The sequence below is a fragment of the Lepisosteus platostomus genome, chromosome 18 (genome assembly GCF_059453375.1).
Source record: "Lepisosteus platostomus isolate fLepPlt1 chromosome 18, fLepPlt1.hap1, whole genome shotgun sequence".
Taxonomy (NCBI): domain Eukaryota; kingdom Metazoa; phylum Chordata; class Actinopteri; order Semionotiformes; family Lepisosteidae; genus Lepisosteus; species Lepisosteus platostomus.
The window spans coordinates 8,206,113-8,214,902 of NC_142628.1; the positions used below are offsets into that span (position 1 = coordinate 8,206,113).

An 8,790-nucleotide genomic window follows, 5' to 3' on the forward strand; every position below is an offset into this window, starting at 1 on the left:
CTCCTCCTGCCGTATCAGAGGAAAGGAACGTTTTTGAGGCGTTACCTTAGGAAATAAACAACGAATCAAAAAGCAGAGAGGAGCCGAGTAAAGCCGATCCCTTTCTGGAAGTTTGGTCGACGCGTAGCACAGCCGCAGTGCAGGAGTTGGTGATTTTTAAAAAAAAGCCTTACGGGGAAAAAAGCCCTGAATTTACTCATGCTTATGCGGTAAGTGGATTACGTAAAGCCGCGTTGTGAGGACCGGTTGGGAGATGGATTTTTGTTTTTTGGTATGAGTAATTTGTTTTTAAGGTGTGACAGCCTGGGGCACCACATCTCCGTACCCCTGATTGACGTTTTCCCCCCGAGTGTTTCGTGTCCCATTTACCAATCCCAGTTTTATGACGCATCTCCTTTCGAGAACAGAAACTCGGGATTGTTTCGGAGCAGCCTCACACTAAGCAAATGGGATCCTCGCTCCTTCCTGGTCGGCATTTATCTACAGACTGTCCCTGTCTTCCTGAAACAAAGAAACTGCGGTTGATTGACTCTTGCTTTGGAGCCCAGTCACTCAAGTTGGAAGAAGAACTTCATTCTTTTACACAGACCAGTATTCTGATACTTTAGGTTGCGTTTCACCGTTACACGTTCTGGGGTGTTTAGATTCAGGGTCATATAAAAAAGTGAATAACATCGTTTACTTTGTATCCATACGTGAAGTAAATAGAGTCATACTGATGACTACAGCGAAGAGAGTGGTGCTTCTGTCATTCTGGTGTTTAGGTGGTTTGTAAACTTGGCTCTGATGCCTATTAAGAGCATTTATAGAATAGGTATGGATTTAAAAGTACATAAATCCCTGTAACAAATGTCAAAGCCCAAGTGGTCTGTTTGCGGAGCTTTTGTCTTGTAATGCAGCTTGCACTGTTCCCAGTCTTTTTTACCTTGGGACCCACACACCTGCTGTTTTGTGCTCTACCTAAGCACTTAATTAAATAACTTGCCTTAATAGACCTATTAATAGATTTGATTTGAACTCTTGACTCGTGTTCAGTTCCCAATGTATTGCAGATTGCCTGTTACCGCTTAATGAGAAACATAAGTTTCATAAACTTAAGTTTAAGATCCCCGAACCTCTTAAGCACACAAAGTTGCACAAAGTTCGAGCCAAGCAGCCTGTAATGTTGGAAGATTTTTTCACCTACAGTGCAATGAAGACCAGCAGGTGTGTGTCCCCCCAGGTGTGGGTTTGAGGGCTCCTGGCCTAGATGAAACCACACACAAGTAGAAACTGGAGAAGTGCATTAAAAACTGAGAACAGGAGGCACTTCTTTCTGCAAAGAGTGGTGGGAGGTGGACCAAGCTACTCAGCCAAGCTGTAAATGCTGATATCCTGGCTTCTTTTAACAAGGGGCTGGAATAAGATCCTTGGATCAACTGATGAGTGGTCTTGATGAGCTGAAAGACTTCCTCTGGTCTGTGTATGTTCCCATGTAAAGCAGTAAGAACCGGCATTGCTTTTGGAGGAACCGTAGTATGTGAAGCCAGTAAAAAATGTAAATGTGACAAGTGTGTGTTTTTGTCATTTAATTAAGGGCCCTGGTCCTCAGTTTTTTCGCTTTCAGCTCCTTCTGTTTCACAAGTTCAACTCTCAGCTCTTAGCATCAGTACCGATAAACTTGATCGCTAGCGGACACCCACCTGGCTAAAAGCAGTTTTGACATGGGGTGGGGCTCATGTTACGTCTTCATCCATGGGTGCTTATGCATTCCTTGCATTTCCATTTGATCCTACTGCATAAGGCTCATTCAGAAACATGCAGTTAAAAGGAGATCTTTTCAGTGTCTTCATATTGCTGCCATTCTAATGAACATTAGCCTTTGCTCTGCCCTGACATGTAACATACCAGGAAATGAGATGTTGTTTTCTTAGAAGCACAAAGTCATGTAACATTATACTGTAAGAGGCACACACAAAGATAGCAGGCTTCTCTGCTTTTGTCTGTATAACCTCAGATCAGTTTCAGAGGTTACCAAAAGTAAAATAAGTGGAAACTCTTAACTATTTAAAAATGAACCTGCATATATTTAAGTTCATGTGGATATGAACATGGATGTATAAGGTCCCTTGTCCCTTGTGTTGGCTTCTTGAGATTCAGGTTGTGTATTCAGAGATGGAATTCCTATAAGTAGTTCACATCTTTGTTGTGAATGCTGAAGCTCAGCAAACAGTATCTATTTTACTGGTATTTTGACTGTTCTTTTATTATTGGAGATTTGTTGTAAAAATATGATCTTTAAATTGAGAGTTTAAAGCAGGGTAAAACTATGCACTATGATCAAGTATAGTTTTATATGTGAATGTCAATATAGCCTCATTCAACTTTAGTTCTTAGAATCCTCATTCTCATTTATTTTCTCCTGTGTACAGAATGCCGTGCAAGCTTGTGTAGTTTCTAAATTCCAAATAATGCTGACAACACGCTACAAACTAGTTACTACAGGTATGTGCATTTTAACACTTGACTGCTGTACTGTTTCAGAGGTAGTTTACTGGCAGCTGAAGTGAAACTGTAATTATTGTCTTTGAGTGAAAACATTTCCCTCAATACTTGCTATTCTAAGAGCATTTCTTTGCGAGGTGAGATCAGTAGTTTAAGTGCAGTTGTGTAGACAGCTACGTGTTTTCCTCTAATTATATAGCAATGTGTTCACTTTAATTATTGTCCTAGTTGTTGAATGCAGTTTGGAGATTATGTTCAATACGTGCGTCATCTTCCCTACCAAATTAGTACCATTTGCGTTGAATTTATGCAGTTCTGTTTTTGAATACAGAGTTTGACAAAAGTACAGACTTTCTGGTTCTGAATCCAGAGCCCTTAACTCTCCTCTCCTTGCTTTTCTAAATGTTTACTGATATGTAGTACAAAATGTGAAATCTCTAGTTACACCATGGGAATAGTTTTCTATTAATATAGCACTGTTTATGTACCACAGCCTGGTCTTTTAACAGATTAGGAAGTGCTTCCCTGCCCTGCTACAAATATTATGGAGACCTTATAGTGCATACTGCTTCTTTTGATCAGGCAGCCATTTAAAAGGATAGTGTGTAATTGTGTTGACAGGGGTCACATGAAAAAGCCAGAGGAAAGAAACAAATTTAGAAGGAGTGGGTGGGACAGTTTTTTGTCTTTGTAAGTGCATTGAACTCTTCCTGACCAGATGTTTTGGGAAAATGGATCTGGAAGACATATTACTACACAAAAGGAAAGTTGGAGAAGTCAGAGTATGGGATGTTTTGTGGCTCTCTGTTGTTTTTCAACGCATGTGCCTTTATTTTGACACATCCTTTTGTAGCTCTAAGGGCAACAAACAAATAATCATAACTTTGGTTATCTGGGTAAGCAAAATAATGTTACTATTTTATAAACATTTGTAAAGATATAGTTATAAAGAGCTTTAGAATAGTTAAGGGCAAAAGTGTTTGTTTTCCGCTAAAGAAATAATAAATTCAAGTAGCAACTGAAACACTTCCACTATAAAATGTTTTACCTTCAAAACAAAAATGTATTTTTCCACCAGCTTTTTTATGATGTTTGTCTCTCCGTGAGTCTTTGCCCAGAGTGCCTGTCTCCAGTTGACCAAATCTTTTAAATATCTATATAACGTATGCACACACCTGTGTGAGGACTTTCTATGAGGAAGGATTGTTTTTTAAGCTGTGAAAACGTTTACACTGTTTTCAAATTGAAACTGGTAAAGAAATCAGCCTGCTTATTAAAATATTGGCCACGATAGTGGTGCTGGTTGAATCATGTCACAAATGAATAAAGTGGACAGACAGATGGCTGTCCCATCTGCCTCGGAATCACACATGGCCTGTACTTTTTTCATCCTCCAGTCCTTACGATGCCTTATCACTTCACACCAGTACGTGTTCAGGGAGCCAATCGGACTACTTGTGACACCCACACTGTGACAAAGCACAGACCCCCTCCACCATTGAGTTTGGATAACGGCTTTTGCATGGGGCTCACAGAAACAAAGAGGCCATCTGCCTGTGCAGCCCACAAATATTGACTTAAAAGATCTTTCCCTGGGGCAACAAATGGGAAGCAAATCAAAAGAGCTGATAACAAAGACCCAGCAAAGAGAGAAAAAGTGAGTAATCTGCTACTGATGGGTATCTCCTTGTTTCATTTATTATTTTAATTTTCCCGCACTGCACTTTAAAGCTTATCTGCATGAGATTGACAATGAAAGGGCATTCTCATCATGTAGATCTACCCTCGTGGCAGTTTATTTTCCTCATGTAGGCCCTCCTCCGTACACTTAAAAGTCTTGTAAATGAAAAAGATTGGGAAAATAAGAAGTGCAGGGTTTCCGTGTTACTGAAAGCTGAATTTTATTTGGTGGTTTGTTTTAAACTGAGTGCTTGGTTGTTCTTCAAAAGCAATATGGCACAGTCTGTAGCAGTTTTAACATGCCATGTTCTTTACCCGCAACATCTAATTTAGGTTGCTGGGTGGTGTAACTAGGTTCATGGGTGGAGAACTAGAAATCTGCAGAGTACCTTGTTTGAGGAATTCCACTTCAGCCGATTGTCTTTCTGAACAATAATATGAGGTTCTTCTTTATCCTCACACATACTGATTGTTCGTGGTTCATTGACTCTGGTGTCCTGCTGGAAGCATTCTGATTGATTTGCAACAGAAAAAAAATACAGTTCCCAGGGGTGCCATCAGCATTGTTGTCAACAGCGTTCATTAGAGAGCGCCTGTAGCCACATTTCAATTTCTTAACTTTGCCGAGTTCAGAAAGGAGAATGGGAAGAGTTTATTACAACATGCTGACGCCCCTTCTCCCTCTTCAGATAAGGTCACTCCCATTGGTGGTCGTAGTAAGCAAAGACCTACACAACAGCTCATATATTGTATTTTCGTTAGACAACGTCAGAAGTCATGTTTTTAAGTATCCACTTACTCTACTCAGACTAGGCCCAAAACAAAAATTCTCTGACAGTATGTTGGTGATGAAAACTAAGGCTTTTGCAGTGGTTCTGTGTTATAACAGGTTACATTATTCCATTTTTAGATTTTATTTTTCAGCATGCCATATCATCTATTCTGTTATATGTTTTTGGTCCCTATTTTATTGAGGGTATCAATAAATCTGGAATACACATAGTTATTTTTTATTGTTTCTATTGCATATGTGTTTTTGCATATGTACTGTAGATAGGTTATCTGGAATGTATAGGTCTAAACCTTTCCATGAGAGCTAAAGGAACCACTTCATGTAAAGTGCTAATTAAGCATTCAACTCATAAACGTTAGTTCCATTAGGTTACATAGCATAATAAACATAATGTTAGAGTCTTTGTGAATTTGAATAAACTCGGTGTCACTGGAGGATTTAGAGAAATGGGTCATGTTCTAAACATGTACCAGAAAGAACACTTTAATTCTGATTAAATTGGAGAAAAATCCCAGAAGAGGTGACGGGAGATATATGCATAATGTATGACCAAAAATGCATCTAAGAACAAAATGTATGAGATAAAAGTTATATAAATGTAAGAAGTATTTTATGATATGTAGCGTGCAAAAGGCCTTTCAGTGCGTCCTTTTTTAAAATCTCTTGATATCTGGTTGTCACGATCTGCTCTGAGAATGGGTCTTGGGATTATGGTGGGCACTCTTAAAAGGTTACACCTTCTAAAACTCAAAAGGTTTGTCACTCTTTCATTAAAAGGTGAAAAATTATCCTTTGCATGAAGATAATTTGCTGATTTACAGTAATCGTAATTAAACAGTAATTAACAGTTTTGTTCAATGGGAACCTGTATTGCTAATGCTATAACATACCATGCACAGCTTGAGTGAATGTATTACAGTGGTGCCTTTCACTGCGCTCTGCGCTGACACTCTTTTAAGTATGACGCATTATTTTGCATCACATGTTTATGGATACCTCTCTCTTATATTGTAGGCCCACCTGAGTTCTTAATCTGATAAGCTTTTCAAACAAAGAAAAGTAGGTTATTAGTTAAAAATAACTTCAAATTGGTGTTAGTTGCAGAAGTAGTTTTCTGACCTTTTTCATGGCTCGTTTACTAGTGTCAATGCGCCTTCTTCCACAAGAGGGCGCAGATGATCAAGAATGAAATGATGAGGAAGCACTGAGTGCTTCTGAGTTTCCGAATGTCCCTTTAATTCAGTCTAAGGTCAGTAGCTATTAAGCACGGTCCTTACATTGTGCATTCCCACCTATTATCTTTCAGATATAGTATTTTTTGATCGACCTCGGATCTCGGAAAAAGTCAGTTTATGTAACAGAATTTCATTCTTTTTTTGTTATAATCTGTAGGGGATTTGGGATGACCTTACAGTAGTACTGTAAGTATTTTAGTATTTTGTGAATGAAATCTAAATAATCCCCAAGGATTTAGTGCAGAGGGGACCTTAATATTAGGATGAAAGTAAGAAAAACCAGCAGTGGAAAATGTGAAATTGTCACAAAATGATTCTGAAAAATATCTGAGTGGCTCCACTAAGTATTTGTGCCAGTTAAAATACTGGATACTCTGCACATAGTTTTCATTGTAATTCATTATTGAGCAGCACACTTAGTAGGATTTAAAAAAAATACAACTCCTATGCCACTTGTATAAAATATATTTTTGTGAATTTAATTAATATTGATTTGTATGACTATGAATTATAGTGGCAGTATATGTATGTTTGCAATCCTTTCATTTATTTAGGCACTGTAATGGGACAGAAATTCATAGCTGTTTTAATATAATTTATGATAGACCTTCTGATTTTTGTGGGGATTAAACTAATGAAAGGTTTGTGATTTATATCCAACTATTTTCTCTTGAAACAAATAGAAATGGATATTGACTAATAATATAATATTATATTATATATAATAATATTCAAATTAACCTTTCACGTTTTGCATGCAAGACTGGCAGCAGCAGAGAAGAAAATGAACTTTGTATGAAAGATGACATTCCTTATTTTTTTTTTTTCAGGTTTTTATTGCCTTTTTACCCAAGGTCACAGGAGGGTACAACAGCATCAGCCATATCCGCCCAGAGACTGAGCCCAAGGAATCTGATTTTCTGGACACGCAAAAGTCACCTCTGGTTCTGAAATATTTCACAAATACTTGCTAGACAATTGGTATCATCAATCCAAAGCTGAAGTATAAATTTCTTACATTTGTGCTACTGCACAGTTTTATTTGAGCTTGTCCATGGCAGAAACATCATAGCTAGATCAAGTTGGGAATAGTTGTATTTTACTGATGATTGCTCACTGTTCTGCAGCATGATTTCCATGGTTTTTGCCTGAAGTGGATCGCTGTGAACAGCGTGTGTTTAATTTGTATTGGGAAAAGACTGAGTATTTAGACATTTTTATAGCAACTTCAGTGTTTTTTAACAATGACTGGGTCTAAGATGAGCTTCCAGTATGCACCCTAATCTTAATGTTCATTGAAACATTTTGTATAAGCACTAATAGGGACAAGATCCAGCATTTCCAGATCTTAGCACTTCACTGTAGCCTAGGTTTCTTTTCTCATTGTCTCTCTCTTGCTTTGTCTTTGACATTAAAACCTTGTGCAAGTGTATGGTGATGCTGTGTGTACTTGCAGACAGTACAGATGTGAAGCGAAAGTGATTGTTTCTGGTTCGGTTCTCAATCACTGGGTCTCGGTTCATTCCAGGTCTGTAAATTATTTGGATTTTCCTTTTAGAGATCAGCTCAGCAATTTGCAAGAAAAAATGTTGTATGGGGCTAGGAAGTGGGGGAGCTTGTGCTTTTTATAAGCTCATTACAAGAAGACATTGGGGAAAATAAGGGCAACATTACATAGGCACAAGGATCATGCACATGAAGCTCCCTCAGTCTAGTTGTGGCCAGTATATTATTGGGCCTCTGTTACTGCACTTGGCTTTCGTGGTCTGCTTAGTAAATACAGCCAATACCTCCCGTCATCAGACTGCGGACCAGCCTGTGCTCTGGCCTGCAGTTTCACTCCGAGTGGTTCTGTTTTCCCTTGCTTTCAGGATTAGATTAGGTCTTTGACACAGTACTTTCTCAAAGGGGTGGATTATGGAAGAAAGTATGGCATTCCGGATAGAAAAATATTTAACTTTGAATCTTCCTTTTCTTAGCTATACATGAGTAAGTTTGTCGGAAAAAAAAGAAGACCAACTCTGCTTGCTGTGTGCTTTTCCCTTCTCTCTGTTTGTATTAGTTTGTGGAGATCACTTGGACTTTAATAATTGCACCAGTGAACAGTTACAATATGCATCAGTACATTTCTTAGCTTAATAGTGACAACACTGTTCTTTTCATTATTGCCTTTTCTCATGTTCTGCCGCATGTTGCCGGTTATTCACATTTATATTCCTTATTTTTTTAGCATTTTCATTGTTTGGTTAGCTGCAAACACAGATGCGCACAAATGCATTCATCTCCATTTGAAACAGTTATCCACTAATTCGTTAAGCAAATATTATGAACTGAACTGTGCCTGTTTATCAGAGATCCTTAAAAAAAAAATAATGAATGCTCATTCTTCCTAGCTGGTAGCAGTGAAGACTGCAGGAGAGTTATGTTGCACAGTCGGGGGCGGCCAATACATTTTGTTTGTAATTCCAGCATGAGAGCCAATAAATATATGATATTAACAAAATTCAACTGCCTTGGAAACCATAAATTAGGACATCGTACATTTAGAAAAAATATAATCTGGGAATTTTTTCTACTTTGATTTTTTTACTTTTTGGA

The 8,790-nt window shown here is 38.1% G+C and overlaps 1 long non-coding RNA gene across 1 annotated transcript; it reads left to right on the plus strand.

Moving 5' to 3' along the window:
- Window positions 1–90: 90 nt before the first annotated feature.
- Window positions 91–7,622, plus strand: LOC148645589 (uncharacterized). Its single transcript, XR_015928204.1, has 2 exons — window positions 91–4,141; window positions 7,023–7,622. It is a non-coding gene; the product is annotated as an uncharacterized LOC148645589 (long non-coding RNA).
- The last annotated feature ends 1,168 nt before the right edge of the window (window positions 7,623–8,790 follow it).